This window comes from Canis aureus, chromosome 30, assembly GCF_053574225.1.
Source record: "Canis aureus isolate CA01 chromosome 30, VMU_Caureus_v.1.0, whole genome shotgun sequence".
NCBI lineage: Eukaryota > Metazoa > Chordata > Mammalia > Carnivora > Canidae > Canis > Canis aureus.
In genome coordinates this window covers 18,133,460-18,151,238 of record NC_135640.1, presented here as the reverse complement: position 1 = coordinate 18,151,238, position 17,779 = coordinate 18,133,460, and the positions used below count along the sequence as shown (strand labels likewise).

General features: G+C 36.2%; 1 long non-coding RNA gene across 6 annotated transcripts in view; it reads right to left on the bottom strand.

Annotated features, from left to right (window-relative positions):
* LOC144301758 (uncharacterized) overlaps window positions 1-17,779 on the bottom strand; it is a 580,647-nt gene that overhangs the window by 118,568 nt on the left and 444,300 nt on the right. For all 6 annotated transcript variants that reach the window (XR_013368542.1, XR_013368543.1, XR_013368545.1 and 3 more), the window contains one exon: window positions 7,814-7,936. This is a non-coding gene — a long non-coding RNA (uncharacterized LOC144301758). The remainder of the gene's footprint in view (window positions 1-7,813; window positions 7,937-17,779) is intronic.

The window sequence follows — 17,779 nt, the reverse complement described above, 5'->3', positions numbered from 1 at the left end:
CATGACCAAGTAGGATTTATCCCCGGGACACAAGGCTGGTTCAAACCCGTAAAACAATCAATGTGATTCATCATATCAGCAAGAGAAAAACCAAGAACCATATGATCCTCTCATTAGATGCAGAGAAAGCATTTGACAAAATACAGCATCCATTCCTGATCAAAACTCTTCAGAGTGTAGGGATAGAGGGAACTTTCCTCGACATCTTAAAAGCCATCTACGAAAAGCCCACAGCAAATATCATTCTCAATGGGGAAGCACTGGGAGCCTTTCCCCTAAGATCAGGAACAAGACAGGGATGTCCACTCTCACCACTGCTATTCAACATAGTACTGGAAGTCCTAGCCTCAGCAATCAGACAAAAAAGACATTAAAGGCATTCAAATTGGCAAAGAAGAAGTCAAACTCTCCCTCTTCGCCGATGACATGATACTCTACATAGAAAACCCAAAAGTCTCCACCCCAAGATTGCTAGAACTCATACAGCAATTCGGTAGCGTGGCAGGATACAAAATCAATGCCCAGAAATCAGTAGCAATTTATTTTTTAAAGGAACTATTATTACAAAATTCCCCAAATTGTACATTCAGGAAAAAATAATTGACTCTACCGAAGACTTTATCAAATTACATCACTAATCACTGTGTTTAAAAATAATGGATATAGGGGATCCCTGGGTGGCGCAGCAATTTGGCGCCTGCCTTTGGCCTCGGGCGCGATCCTGGAGACCTGGGATCGAATCCCACGTCGGGCTCCCGGTGCATGGAGCCTGCTTCTCCCTCTGCCTGTGTCTCTGCCTCTCTCTCTCTCTCTGTGACTATCATAAATAAATAAAAAATTAAAAAAAAATAATGGATATATATGTTTTAGATTTTTGATTGGGAATTTTTTTAATTTCTTAGCTGCATTGGGGTAAGTTCAATGTAGCTTTAATTAGAAAGTTCTTATTGTGAGAGAAATTACTTACAACTGGATCATTTACTTATGCACTTGGATGGTAGTCATGAGTAGGAATAAAGTTTTTGGAGACATTAAATATATCAATTTATTAGTATTTTAAGTGTAATAGGATGCTCATGAGTGCAAGAGTATGACACCTAATGATGGGAATTTTATCCATAACAATCATCTAGATTGTGAAAGGCTATTTCCTAAGGATAAAAATGTGAATTTTGGGTCACGTTTGTCTTACAATTGAATGACATTTGCTTTTGTGAAAATTTTTTTCTTGATTCTGAGTTTTTCTTGACACAGAACAGGACACATGTGGGACATGATTGAAGATGAGTTTAATTACCACAAGTATACCATGACTCATGAACTGATTTACCTCTAATGGGCCTGCGGTATGGACCCCAAGAGTGAGGCTTCATTGTAATAGCTGTAATTGCCATTCCTTTGTGTAATTAAAGCAAAATAAAGATCTGATATGCCAATTAAATGAAAAATAGAACATAGTAGGGTTGTTCCTAAGATTAAAATCTCATCTAATTAACATGAGGAAAAACTAGAAGTGAAACATTGAAGGATTTCTTGGTATTTTTAGAGCTGGGAGGATATTCTCATTTAGAATTATTTGGCAGTCATAGCTCTCATCACAGATTTTGAAAACCTTCTTTGTAGAGAATCTGGTTAGACCACAGATTCACATGAATGTTGTATACGTTCTAAGAATGAAAAATTGTTCATTATAATTTGAAAATTTCTGAAGTAAGGTTTATCCTCTCATAGTCTCCTCGACTTATTGCCAGAAATAATAGCAAACACTTCAACAAGTTTAGAGGTCATTATTCCAATATGGCACCAAATAGCATAGATTTAAATGTGAGTGAAGGGTAAGGACAATTAAGTCATTGTACTTAGGTCTAGTCCACTGTGTTAAAAATATTGGTTCTAAAATATTTAAGTAACTTACATATATAAATAAAATGTATATAAATAAAATTAAATTTATCTCACATAAAGCTACCGTATGACTAAACTGTAAATTCATGATTATTTCAGATTGTTATAAAATTTCCCATCTAAGTCTCCCTAGATAGTTCTGTCTTTATTTGCCATTTTCCTTTGTATTCCAAGTTATCTTGAAATTTTTTATTGTTTATTTTGTTTTGTTTTGCTCGAGAAATGTTTTTAGAGAGGACTCACTAAGATTTTTCTCCTCGCACCATTTTATCTGTTGATTTCCAACTTAGAATGGCCAGGAGCTATCCCTTTATCTAATAGTAAACATTCTTAGGACCTAAAAATTTTATGTAACTAAGCCCAATGTAAAGACGTACAAGTATACCTTAAAACTATGTAGGTAGATTCAAATCCTATCAAAACTTTCATAATCATTGGAAAAATCTTCTGAAAAGCAAGTTGAAAGACACCTGAATGGCTCAGTGGTTGAGCATCTACCTTTGGCTCAGGGCGTGATCCTGGTCCTGGGATCAAGTCCACAGGGAGCCTGCTTCTCCCTCTGCCTATGTCTCTGCCTCTCTCTGTGTGTCTCATGAATATATAAATTAAATCTTTAAAAAAGAAAAAGAAAAGCAAGTCAGTTTGTGAGTTAAAAGCAAGAACACTGTGCTAAAAAAAGACAGAAAACTTCAAACTTCATTCTGGTGCTCAATCTACTGGTTATTTATTTATTTTATTTTTTTTTACTTTACTGTACATGACTTTTATTTCTTTTTTTTAATATAAATTTATTTTTTATTGGTGTTCAATTTGCCAACATATAGAATAATACCCAGTGCTCATCCCGTCAAGTGCCCACCTCAGTGCCCGTCACCCAGTCTGCAAGGTTGGGAAAAATAGAGAGATTTTTAAGACTCTAAATTTCCTCATTTGAAAAATGAGTGACTTCTGACTTAACATTTTCTAACGTTCTTTATAAATATAAATTAGAATGCAGGATATTAGGCAAGATACTACATGTCATTCAAATATTACTTTACTTGTATATCTAAGACTGGTCCTGCTCTAATTTCATGTTTCTATGTTTTGATATCTTAAATTTTAAAGAGCACAATAGTAAATAACAAAGAAGATATTGTCGTAGTTAATGTATTTACATAACATGGATATATGATAAGTAGTCCAAAAGTTAATGCAGATTTGTCCTAAACACCTTTTTTCTATAAATATATCATGAAGTCAATTGAAGAATATATTAAATGTCCATTGTTTTACGTATATTAAAATGTCAGGCTTTGACTATAAATGGGGCAAAATAAGTCATATATATTTAATTAACTAAAATGCAAAGTATAATTGCATTGCAAGTGTTTCATTCACTTTAAGCTAAATTTGCAATATTTCCTTTTTCCTTCAAAATGGCAAAAGGCATTGTGCTCAATAACAAACAAACAAAACTGACAGAAACTTTATTAACCAAAGAATCCTTGATCTGCAATAGCACTGAAGTAAATTCACTCATCATCAGGATTAGTTCTAACAGCATCTGCAGAAACCAAAGCCAGGATGATGTGACAGTTCCTTTGAAAACATCCGTCAGTGTCATCTGCTTCCTCTTGTTATGTCTTTTCTTTTCAAATATTTCCTTCAGCTTGTACATCTGGAGGATCTCCAGTTCTGTACTAAATTATCTTTGTTTCATGAAATCCATGCAATTTTTACAAGACTCTCAATCGTCATTAAAACAGACAACACACTGTCTGGGTCACACAGATTGGGCTGCTGAGTGAACATTTATCATTCATTATTAGCCCTTTTGATAATAGAGGGCTACTACCACAAGTCTTTTAGCTTATTTCACATAGGTAATACATCATATGGTCAAAAGTCAAAATGACATAAAAATAAATTTTGTTCCTATTTCCATACCCTACCTTGTTTCCTGTCTATTCTTCTGGCACCTGAAAACAAACATTTCAGTTGTGCCTTTTTATAATTTAATTTTTGAACTATTACAATGTCACAGCTATTTTTTAATACGTGATGATTTTTAAAAGTATTTTTAAAAATCCATATTTGGATACTTCTAATCCTTAGAATCCTGAAAATGAGCTTCTACTGCCATTTACTTATAGGTTGAACCAAAATAAAATAACTGGTCTTAACTTATTTTTTAAGATTTATTTATTTATTTATTTATTTATTTATTTATTTATTTATTTGAGAGAGAGTGTGTGAGCAGAAGGAAGGGAAGAGGGAGAGAAAGAATCTCAAGCAGACTCCTTGCTGAACCTAGAGCCTGATGCAGGGCTTCATCTTATGATCCTGAGATCATGACCTGAGCCCAAATCAAGAGTTTGATGCCTAACCAACTGGGTCACCAGGCACGCCCTGGTCTTGACTTTCAAATGTTGTAGATAAATATCAAACAAATGTTTAGTGCTCCTTATAATCCACAGTAAAGATAGGAATGTATTAATGGAAACTAAAAATGTCCGCATAAATCTTTTGTCACAGTTGACAAGGCGCTTTTAAAAGAAGATGGTAAATGTTTGGGTCCATTTATACTGATTTGCTTGCATTGGCTTCAGAATGATAAATATGTAAGAAAATATGTTCATACACACTACCCCTTTATCCATTCAATCATCAGGAAACACTTTGGTTGTTTCCATTTCTTGGTTACTGTAAATAAATGAACACAGGGGTGTGTACTACATACAGATGTTGAATTACAATGTACACTTGAAACATATAATGCCATATACACTAATCTTACATTAATAAAAAAGTATGTGTTAACATTAAGAAAATACAACTAGTTTGGAGGTATTTGTTATGTGCGAGACAAGTCTCAGGGTCAGAAATAGAGTGACCACAAGTATGTGAGCTTGTTAGAAAAAAAACTAGTATAAAGAAGTAGGTACAATATCACTATATCAAGTCATAAGGTCTGACTACTAAGATGTACTTCTTGCATAACTTAGAACTATAGGGAGAAAATGGTAGGATGAACTATCCATCCTCCTTTGACTATTTGAAGCAGTACAACACCAGTAATATTTCAAAATGAAGATTTAGTACAGATAGTCAAAGTCCTGTCTCATTTAAACTAAACAGAATCAATTGCAACATGTACTTTAAAATACTCTTAGTTACTTAACCTGGGTCTTTGGAAGCAAGTAAATTCAGAGGGAACAGCTAAATTATTCAACTGAATCTTCAACCTTTCCCTTGTGTCTCTGTAGAGTTAATAATACAAATCTGCCTCTTTAACCAGAGCATAATTTTCTTCAAGGTCTGTAATAGCAGGTCTCCAAATAGCAGATACAGAATCAACTGCTATGTTGACAGCCTTAATTGAATATTCTCAACATTAGATTAAAAAATTAAAAGTATAATTTCCTTCACCTTGCAGAGATGTTTTAAATTTAATTACATAAACTGAATAAGGGAAAACAGTCAGCCTCATCATACATTAGGGATTGTTTTCATCATTGCCCATCATTCATTAAGAATCATGTCATATAATTTATTCCTTAAGTATTAAAAAATTTTTTTTTGTCACAGTTCATTACTAAAAAGACTACCTAAAAGATGCTAAGATTCGTCTCCTTGCCATGGAATTTAATTTGGCCTATACATTTGAATTAAAAAAAAAAAAACCAAAAACCCAGAAGTGATTTGTTTTACGCAACATTACTGAGGAAGGAGAAAGAGTAGACATTAAGTGAAAAAGAAAATATCCCCTCCCTTTGTGCCAGCATATGGCTCAAGTTCAACATTGTATAGCATACTTTGTACTTTCCCATAGGGCCAGGACCTTAATTTCACTTGGGATGTGTTTGCTTTTCAAGGTAGGAGATGACATTTTCCTTTTTTATTGTTTATTTTTAATGTTTAAAAAATTTTTTTAAGATGAAAAAACTTACTGTTTTATTTATTCATAGTCCACCATGAGTGTTTTTAAAATTCTATAAAAGCAATCAGCATATATGTATTTTTACAAACACAATAATGTGTGTAATGAAATCCAGCAATCTCCTACCCATCCTGTCCTTAATTTTTGGTTTTGATTCTCAATGGTAATTGCCTTCAACAATATATTTGATGAAGAAAGTGGATGAATTCACTGTATTGAATTTGTCCAACTGGAAGTGTCCAGAAAACTGTTGGATGTATGGATCTGAAATTTGTGATAGAAACCTTGGATACATTGCATTGAGAATTTTCAATATATAGGTGGTATTTGAGGCTATGGAAATAACATGTATGTCAGAGGCTGCTTTTTCAAAAATGTGTATAAGAACTTTTTGCAAAAGCATGCTACAAATGTAGACTATTCTTAGCGAATAAATAGGTTTAAGTGTGGCACCAGGGAAGCTTAGTAGTAATAAACCCTGGCAGGCTATTGTACATCTTGAATACAGGGAGCTAGAGGCAAAAAGAACTGAGATGAAGCACCAAACAGTGTGAAGAAACATAGCTCAAAAAAGAGCAGCAGGGGAGGGATAGAGAAGAAACTGGAACCCAATCTTACATTTCCTCAAGGCTAAATAAACCTAAACTTCCTGTCTTGCAGCAGTTCAGAAGTTGGAAAGAGGAACATGGGGGTAATGATTCTTTACAGAGCTTTGGTGGATGCTGCATAGAATTTTTCATGAAGATGGACATAGCTAAAATAGAATATTCTTACAAGTTGGGCAGTAAGTAAAATTTATCTTCGCTTCTTTCACCCATAAGTGTCTTTTGTTGTTATATTTTAGTTTCCCAGAGTTCTCTGCTTCAGTTCTCTACTTAATTTTACCCCTTAGGGTGATGTTACTTTTTCTAGAAGCCTTATCATCACTTTCATCAGCATTCACATGAAATTCCACTACTCTCCATGAAAGTTTAACCTCTATCTATGGGAATTATCTTTCTGTCAAAACTTTTATAAAATTAGACCAAATATTTACTAAAAATAAACAGTATCACATATTGGACAACAGGCAGTGCCCAACTGTGATCTCTGAGATTAGGAAAATAAGTGAGGTGAATCCTAAAGTTTCCTTCCTTATATTCCCTGGGGCAGTTTGTGGATCAGAGTATGTCGAGGGGGCGTTCAAACAGGAGTGAGCAAGCTATCTGAGTTGAAGATAAGAGATTACAGCTAAGGGAGGAAGTTGGTTAAATTTTGTGGGGCAGAATATGAAAAGGATGGGGTTAAATACACACACATACACATACACACACACACTCAGAGGAAATCTACAGAAATGTCTCCTTGAGTCTTTGACTGAATAGAAATCTAGAATGCATGGAGTAAAATTTCATGAAGCCAAGATAAACACCATCTAGAAAGTACATTGAAAATTCTTGGGAGCTCATCTAGGGCTGGGAAGACTTTGTGTTCCCACAAGCCAGAGTTGCTAATGTCACAGTACACGTAGCACTGGTTAGAGTACTTAGAAGAGTCCTGCCTATGTAGTGGTAGCCTTAGAGCAAAGGCTGTTTTAAAACTTTAATAAAAAGTGAAAAAGCATGCCTTAAAAGCATCAAATTTATTCTGGGTAACATCATGCCAGTAAAATTCAAAACTGTTTAAGAAAGAAAATCACCATTCAAAACCAACAAATCACAATTCCTTGCAGTTAATAAAAAATAACCAGTATCCAAAAGTGCAGGACTAAATGACCTATATCTAATAGAAAAAAAATCAATAAAACAGACCCAGATATGACAAAAATGATAGACTGATCAGACAAAAATACTTTAAACACCTAGTACAAACTTTATAGATTCAAGGATATTAGGCAAACATGATGAGAAAAGAAATAGAAGGTATGAAAATGAAAACTTTAGAGTTTTTAGTTTAAAAATATAATATTTGAATGAAAACTTGGAAGCAATTGGAGATAGAACTTACAGAAGGATGGAGCATCTCTGGGGCTCAGTCAGTTAAGCATCTGACTCTTGATCTGAGCTCAGGTCTTAATCTCAGGGTCGTTAAGTGCAGGCGCCACATTGGTCTCCTTGCTGGGCGAGGAGCCTACTTAAAAAAAAAAGGAAAAGAAAAAAAGGAAACATCGGTGAACTTGAAGGCATACAAATACAAAGAGAAACTATCCAAAATAAAGCACAAAGAGAGAAAAGAGTGAAAACATAGATTGGCTCACCGGGGACCTATACGATTATACCAAGTTGTCTAATATAAATAAAATTGGACTCCAGTATATAAGGGGTGATATTTGAAGAAAGAATACACAAAATCTTTCAAATAAAAATAATTATCGCATTCAAAAATGGCACCTAAGCTAAATAAGTACAAACAATACTGCAACATGACACATTATAATAAATTATTGAAAACCAGTGGTTCGGGGCAGCCCGGGTGGCTCAGCGGTTTAGCGCCGCCTTCAGCCCAGGGCCTGATCCTAGAGACCCGGGATCGAGTCCCACGTCAGGCTCCCTGCATGGAGCCTGCTTCCCCCTTGGCCTGTGTCTCTGCCTCTCTCTCTCTCTCTCTCTCTGTGTCTCCCATGAATAAATAAATAAAATCTTAAAAAAAAAAAAAAAAGGAAACCAGTGGTTCAAAAAATAGATGCCAGAGAAATGGCTCACACACAAATAATCACAAAGAGATAACTTTTTCGGGTGAAGGAAAGGTTGACTGAAGTGACAACAAAAAGTGATCCATTTTTCAAATTTCATCAGACTGTGTAGTAAAGTGAATGGAATAATCTTATGCTAACTATTCTTCAGTAAAGCTGAGGATTATTTACAAATGTTCATCTGGTCTGTGTTCTGTTCTTTATCTAATGGACAAAGTATATAAAAAATTAAAAAAATTATTGACAAAGTATAATTTTATTCCGGACCAATAAAAGATAAATTTATTTTCCTAACATATTTTTATTTCGAAACAGAAATTTTGGAGTGAAGTCTTTAACCTCAAAGAGAGAACTTTTAATGTTGCTCATTTTAAGTGCTGTGATGAAAGTATTTGGGAGCAGGATAGATTTTCTAGCACTTATCAAATCTCACCATAGGACTACATGAATAGATCCAGTCCCACACAAACAAACTGGCCTGAGTTTAAAATGTCAGTTCAGGCCGTAATAGGAAGAAAAACCTCAAGCTATTAGTTCCAGCAATTCAGGCGCTTCTCAAAAATTTGTTCTAATGAAGAATCACAGTGGCAGTAACAACATTCTACAATAGCCTCAAGTCATGAGAAAATTTCTACTTGGCTTTATAATGTATCATATGATTTTTAGCAAAAATTTTCCAAAAACTCAATTTTCCACGAAAGTGTAATGATATCAAGCACGGAGCAATTTATCTTCACAGAAGAGAGGGAGACCAATATAACAACAAACATTTTAAAGCATCTTCCAAGATAGGGCTCTGTGAAGGACACTGGGAGCAAAAAGATACATCACTTTAATTTTGGTAATTAGCACAATGCCTAACACATGTCAATCATTCAATGTCATCTGTGGAATAAGTAAATATAATAAAAGCAATGTATGTCTCGTCTTCCACAGAACCATCCAGTTAGAGTGGTTGGGAGTATTACAAAGAGGAGACATTTCTTTGGACAGCCCATCACAGATTTGTATGTCCATTTTTTCATTTAAATATACATTTTTCTCCTTTAGAATGTCTGCTTCCCTTTTATATTCATCCAAATCAACCTGGTGTGAAACATTTAGTTTATAAAATATAAAAAGTAGGAAATATGCATGTGAATTCTCAAAAATAACCCACACAACAAAATACTGATTAAATAATGTCAGGGTACATGTATTATCATTATCTACACAGCTATCAAAGAGAAAATTTTTTTTTAATAATAAATTTATTTTTTATTGGTGTTCAATTTGCCAACATACAGAATAACACCCAGTGCTCATCCCGTCAAGTGCCCCCCACAGTGCCCGTCACCCACTCGCCCTAACCCCCGCCCTCCTCCCCTTCCACCACCCCTAGTTGCTTTCCCAGAGTTAGCAGTCTTTACGTTCTGTCTCCCTTTCTGATATTTCCACTCATTTCTTCTCCCTTCCCTTATATTCCCTTTCACTATTATCTATATTCCCCAAATGAATGAGAACATATAATGTTTGTCCTTCTCCGACTGACTTACTTCACTCAGCATAATACCCTCCAGTTCCATCCACGTTGAAGCAAATGGTGGGTATTTGTCATCTCTAATGGCTGAGGAATATTCCATTGTATACATAAACCACATCTTCTTTATCCATTCATCTTTCGTTGGACACCGAGGCTCCTTCCACAGTTTGGCTATTGTGGCCATTGCTGCTAGAAACATCGGGGTGCAGGTGTCCTGGTGTTTCATTGCATCTGTATCTTTGGGGTAAATCCCCAACAGTGCAATTGCTGGGTCGTAGGGCAGGTCTATTTTTAACTCTTTGAGGAACCTCCACACAGTTTTCCAGAGTGGCTGCACCAGTTCACATTCCCACCAACAGTGTAAGAGGGTTCCCTTTTCTCCGCATCCTCTCCAACATTTGTGGTTTCCTGCCTTGTTAATGTTCCCCATTCTCACTGGTGTGAGGTGGGATCTTATTGTGGTTTTGATTAGTATTTCCCTGATGGCAAGTGATGCAGAGCATTTTCCCATGTGCATGTTGTCCATGTCTATGTCTTCCTCTGTGAGATTTCTCTTCATGTCTTTTGCCCATTTCATGATTGGATTGTTTGTTTCTTTGGTGTTGAGTTTAAGAAGTTCTTTATAGATCTTGGAAACTAGCCCTTTATCTGATACGTCATTTGCAAATATCTTCTCCCATTCTGTAGGTTGTCTTTGAGTTTTGTTGACTGTATCCTTTGCTGTGCAAAAGCTTCTTATCTTGATGAAGTCCCAATAGTTCATTTTTGCTTTTGTTTCTTTTGCCTTCGTGGATGTATCTTGCAAGAAGTTACTGTGGCCGAGTTCAAAAAGGGTGTTGCCTGTGTTCTCCTCTAGGATTTTGATGGAATCTTGTCTCACATTTAGATCTTTCATCCATTTTGAGTTTATCTTTGTGTCTGGTGCAAGAGAGTGGTCTAGTTTCATTCTTCTGCATGTGGATGTCCAATTTTCCCAGCACCATTTATTGAAGAGACTGTCTTTCTTCCAGTGGATAGTCTTTCCTCTTTTTTCGAATATTAGTTGACCATAAAGTTCAGGGTCCACTTCTGGGTTCTCTATTCTGTTCCACTGATCTATGTGTCTGTTTTTGTGCCAGTACCACACTGTCTTGATGACCACAGCTTTGTAGTACATCCTGAAATCTGGCATTGTGATGCCCCCAGCGATGGTTTTCTTTTTTAAAATTCCCCTGGCTATTCAGGGTCTTTTCTGATTCCACACAAATCTTAAAATAATTTGTTCTAACTCTCTGAAGAAAGTCCATGGTATTTTGATAGGGATTGCATTAAACGTGTATATTGCCCTGGGTAACATTGACATTTTCACAATATTAATTCTGCCAATCCATGAGCATGGAAGAATGTTTTTCCATCTCTTTGTGTCTTCCTCAATTTCTTTCAGAAGTGTTCTATAGTTTTTAGGGTATAGATCCTTTACATCTTTGGTTAGGTTTATTCCTAGGTATCTTATGCTTTTGGGTGCAATTGTAAATGGGATTGACTCCTTAATTTCTCTTTCTTCAGTCTCATTGTTAGTGTATAGAAATGCCACTGACTTCTGGGCATTGATTTTGTATCCTGCCACGCTACCAAATTGCTGTATGAGTTCTAGCAATCTTGGGGTGGAGACTTTTGGGTTTTCTATGTAGAGTATCATGTCATCGGCGAAGAGGGAGCGTTTGACTTCTTCTTTGCCAATTTGAATGCCTTTAATGTCTTTTTGTTGTCTGATTGCTGAGGCTAGGACTTCCAATACTGTGTTGAATAGCAGTGGTGAGAGTGGACATCCCTGTCTTGTTCCTGATCTTAGGGGAAAGGCTCCCAGTACTTCCCCATTGAGAATGATATTTGCTGTGGGCTTTTCGTAGATGGCTTTTAAGATGTTGAGGAATGTTCCCTCTATCCCTATACTCTGAAGAGTTTTGATCAGGAATGGATGCTGTATTTTGTCAAATGCTTTCTCTGCATCTAATGAGAGGATCATATGGTTCTTGGTTTTTCTCTTGCTGATATGATGAATCACATTGATTTGGTTTTATGAGTGTTGAACCAGCCTTGTGTCCTGGGAATAAATCCTACTTGGTCATGGTGAATAATTTTCTTAATGTACTGTTGGATCCTATTGGCTAGTATCTTGTTGAGAATTTTTACATCCATGTTCATCAGGGATATTGGTCTATAATTCTCCTTTTTGGTGGGGTCTTTGTCTGGTTTTGGAATTAAGGTGATGCTGGCCTCATAGAACGAGTTTGGAAGTACTCTGTCTCTTTCTATCTTTCCAAACAGCTTTAGTAGAATAGGTATGGTTTCTTCTTTAAATGTTTGATAGAATTCCCCTGGGAAGCCATCTGGCCCTGGACTTTTGTGTCTTGGGAGGTTTTTGATGACTGCTTCAATTTCCTCTCTGGTTCAGGTTTTCTATTTCTTCCTGTTCCAGTTTTGGTAGTTTGTGGCTTTTCAGAAATAAAATTGATTCTGTTTGAAGTTCAGTCAACTTCTATTTGTATTTTATCAGTTTAGGATTAATTTGCAAATAGTTCCAATTTTACTGAAAGGACACAGCTTATAAATTAAAATATAAATGTATAACATCTTTAAGGAAATGGATTTTACAAAACTGGTTCATACTGTATATACCTTCTAGGTCAATAAATTTAATTCCAGTGAATGCATTTTATATCAATAAGTGTGTCAAGCAAGTGCACAATGAGAATGTATTATGCTCATGAGTATATGTTATGGGCATGCATTGCAGTGAAGTTTATGGCATCAGTGGGTTAAATTACAACTTATTTTATCCAAATAAGTTGAAATCCAGCTAAAATTATCAAAGGGCATGGCCAGGCCATTTGAATAGATAAGTGATAAAAGACAAAAACTGCAATACTTGTAAATGTTGTATGGTCAAAATTTACTCTGAAAATCTATCTAGATAATTTTACTGCTGCCAATGTCATCAGTTGAAAAAAAAAGCTAGATTTACAGTACATATTAGGCTAAATAATACAATAGAAATTCTTTAGTGATATCTGTCCAGGCTACAGCATCAGATTCCCTTTCATTTTTGAAGGAAATTACTTGGGTCAGAAGTCATTGGTAAGTCCCTGAGTATATTATGGCACAGCATGTTCAACTCAAAGTGATTGTCAAGTTTCTGATAAAGGGTTTTGTCATAGGATTTCTAATTTTGTGGCTATGGTTATTGATGAATGTTGTGGAGGTTTAGGCTCACAGTCTTACACTTGGATTGCTGATTTAATAGGAACGTGTTACAAACCAAATTACTCTAATAACCTGTCTGAATTCTTTCTCTATAGCATTTATTTTACTTAGTCTATCTAGAGAAGTTATTCTTGTACGTTCTTCTCAAAAACATCATGTACTTTCTCTTTCATGTTGTTTTCTTGGAAATACAACTTGTTGAAAGAAACAAGTGCCAACTTTTACCTTAAGCTTCTTCTTTTTTTTTTTTTTTAATTTATTTTTTATTGGTGTTCAATTTACTAACATACAGAATAACACCCAGTGCCCGTCACCCATTCACTCCCACCCCCCGCCCTCCTCCCCTTCTACCACCCCTAGTTCGTTTCCCAGAGTTCACAGTCTTTACGTTCTGTCTCCCTTTCTGATATTTCCCACACATTTCTTCTCCCTTCCCTTATATTCCCTTTCACTATTATTTATATTCCCCAAATGAATGAGAACATATAATGTTTGTTGTTGTACCTTAAGCTTCTTTTACCTGAAATCTGCAAAGCATCTATCTCCAGCCATGTCCCTGCCCTTGCCTTATGACCTTGCAGTCCCTTTTGAAAAAAGGGAAGATGGCGTTTCCCCATCTTTTCATTCTGAATTTGGCTGCTTCTTGCCCTGGTCCATAGAATGTTTCAGTAGTGAAGGTGTTCTTTTTTTTGGAACCTCAACATTAAAAGGTCTTTTTCATGTCTCTGTCATTGCCAGAAATTGGTCTGGGTCAGCCTAATGGACTTTTTTTTTTTTTTTTTTAAAGATTTTATTAGTTATTTATGAGAAACAAGGAGAGAGAGTCAGAGACACAGGGAGGGAGAAGCAGGCTCCCTGCAGGGACCCTGATGCGGGACTCGATCCCAGGACCCTGGGATCACACCCTGAGTCGAAGGCAGACGCTCAACCACTGAGTCACCCACGTGCCCCCAGCCTAGTGGACTTAAATGCCATGTGACAGTGCCAAGTTACCCTGATCACCCCAGAAGAAGCCAGACTACATCATCCAACAATCAGCTGAGGCTGGTTCACATATCTGAGCAAACACAGCCAAGGTTAGCCAAGCCCCTTAGCTGGTTCCTGCTTGGTTACAGATGCATGTATAATGAACAGTTTTTGTTGACCACCACTGCAGCTTTTTGGTAGTTTGTTCTGCAGTGTTACAGCTGCAGGATTATTGTGGAAATAGGTTATTGATATATAGAAAATCTTCCAAAAGACAATACCCCATCACAAAATCATCAAGAATTCCTCAGTGCTCTCTGACTTCCTGTCTTCTTATTGATATTAAAACATTTCTATATACTAGTCAGTTCACTACAGGAAGGTTCTTGGACCTCAGTTTTTAACTTTAAGTTATATAGGCCAAGGAGCACCTGGGTGGCTCAGTGTTTGTTTGCCTTTGGCTTAGATGATGATACTGGGGTCCTGGCATTGAGTCCCACATCAGGCTCTCCACAGGGAGCCTGCTTCTCCCTCTACCTATGTCTGTGCCTCTCTCTCTGTGTCTCTCATGAATAAATAAATAAAATCTTTAAAAAAAAAGTTCTATAGGCCAAGAATATCATTCTGTCTTCTGTGATTTGGGGCCTAGTGTGGGAGAAATCTTCATACCCCTTTCTTTGTATTTGCATGTTGAATGACATTCATTAGCAGAAAACTGATAGCTTTTTTCCATTCTTTCACTCACTTCTCCCTAGAAAAGTGGAACTGAATTCCAATTGGGAAATCTTTTAGTAGGAACTGGTCATATACAGTCAGTATATGATATGCTTCTTTACTTAACTTTTGACAGAGCATGAGAGCATGTATTTATTCACCCTGAGTATGAACAGAAAGACTAGATAATTCTGAGATTCAATATTTGGAAATCCACTGTTGCTATTTATATAAGCAACCTGGTCTAATAAAGATAACATTAGAACTCCATTTGCCCATCTTCTTTACTCTCTCAGATGGGAAAAAAGTTTCTCTCCCTTTCTGTCAAATCTCACTAACTTCCATTCTATTCTTAGCACAAATGACCCTTAATTGCATGGTCCTCATGCAAGTCCTCATGCACAAATGACCTCATGCATGGTCTTCTCTGGTGGGTATAATTTCTCCAGACACCAACATCAGTGTAAAATGTGGAATTATATATATTCAATGGTTTAAGCCTAAGACTGGGCTTTTGCTTTCTTTCTTTCATTATTAAAATTTACTGAGCACCTACTGAGAACCAGACAATGAATAATAGGGGTGCCAATACACAATAGTCTTGACCCCTGCCTTTAAATCTGAGTTGATCATGTAACTTACCAATGTTGTAAGTTCACCAGACAAATTTATTTACATGAAAGAAACCCCCAGTCATCTTTTCATAGAACAAAGACTAGCACTTTTTTATTAAGTCTGTTTAGGACACCAGAATTTAGCTACTTGTTCAGCAAACATTTGCTTATCATCATCCTCTGCCAAGTGTTAGGCAGTTCCTCCTTATGAAGAAGGGTCATGAACCACATGATTTCCACACCCTCTTGCAGCTACATTCTCAAAGGAGAATGCAATCAATTTATACATAAACAAATAAGCAATATTACTTCCAGTAATCACTGGTGCTATGGAGAAAAATAAAACAGGCTAGAGAAAGATAATGAGGCATGTAGGTACTGTATTTTAGCAAGGGTAGTCTGAGGAGGCTTCCCTGAGAAGATTTTTGAGCAAATACCTGAAAGATGTGAAGGAGGAAACCATGTGATAGTCTGCTGGAAAATGTTCCAAGGAAGGAAAAGCAAGAGTGGAGTCCTTGTGGGAACAGCAAGATGGACTCCAGTGGCATGGGGTGAGTCGGGGAAGAATGTTAGAATCTGATTTTATAAAAAGTTGGGAAAACTAGGACATTTTATATAAGTCTGATAAGAAAATCGGGTAGCTGGAGGGGCATTTTGCACCAAGAAGGTTTTATTTTTTGCTTTTGTTTTGGAAATTGGATAGCTGGCATCCTTAGATGCTTGCTAGATGTCAGGCACTGATGCAAGAGTTTTACAAGTATTAAATCACTTAATAATCTCAACAAGCCTATTAGGAAGGTAGATAAAACTATTTTCTTCATTTATAGGTTAGGAAATTTAGAGAGGATGAAACAATTTTTACAAAGGATACCCAGTTAATAAGCAGCAAATTTAAGAACTTTATCCAGTCTGTCCTGTCTGGTTCCAATGATCATTATTGCAATGCTATACTATCTTTATATATATTTATGATGTAAAATTTATATATAATGTAAAAATTTTGAACTTATAAAGATATAATACAAAGAGAAAATACATGCTTTAGGGAAGGTAAATAATGATTAAGATTAAAGTCCTTGTATAAGAAAGAGGGAGTAGAGTCAGATGCACAAATGGAGGGACTTGCCTCACATAGGAGCAGGGTGTTCATGCACTAGGGAGACAAGAGTGCACAGGGATGGGGAGTTTGCTAGATTTGGTGATAGAGAAATGAAAGAGTTCTTTACTGGTTGCTTCCATCCTCAAGGAAACAAGAACTGAAGTTATCGGTTGAAATAAAAGCAGGTGTCTGAGATTTGAAGAAGGAAACAGTTTGAATGACTCATTTAAGAGATAGGAAAAGTAAGAGAAGCATAATTTCTAGGCTCTAAAGAAGAACCACCATAGAATTGTAAGGTAAGTTAAAAGAAAGCCCAATCAGTACAATTGTATTTTCTTCCACTTTTGAGTCTAAGTATAATAGGGCAGAAAGTTGGATTTAACCTTGGTTGAGATTTGTCCAACTAATATAATAAAGTATGTCTAGGGAGTTGAGGGTGGAAGTGGGAGAGTAATCATAAGTGATTGACCATTGACTTAAATTGGGCAAAGAGGACGGAAATGACAAAGTGCACAATGAAAAAGTAGTGAGATGGTAGGTGGATTGGCAGTTCTAATGGGCTCAAAAAATTGTTGGGATGGGTCATGAGAGTAAGAGATTGATAAAATGATAAAAATATGTGGTCAGAGAATGGTGGCTGAAACCACAAATATTGTCATAGTTAATGCCAAGCTTCAGGCTATGACCACGGAATTGCGTGGCTGAAATGAATTTTAGGAAAAATATTATTGAAAGTGAGTTCAGGAAACTAAGCATTCTAGATGTTAGATTAATTTCATATATGAAATTTGATATTTCCGAGAATTATAACAGATTGGAAGTTAAATCTTCAATGGGTGAGGCACTTGAAAAATACTACACATAGAGGGATAACAGTTGGTGTATCATGAAACCTGGTGTCAAGTGCTTCAAAGTAGGTGGGTAGATTGTGGGACAAAGATAAATATTGTGAAGGCAGCAATGAGAAGCAAAAAGTGCACCACCTCCAGGAAATCTCATTTGTGGGGTGCTAGAGGAAAAACATTTTCTGCTTGAGAGATCCACATGGAAAGCAGTGACCTCAGAAATACAGAGTTTTCCATTAGAGCTAGAAAGTGAAGTGATTGCTCAGGAAAATGCTGAG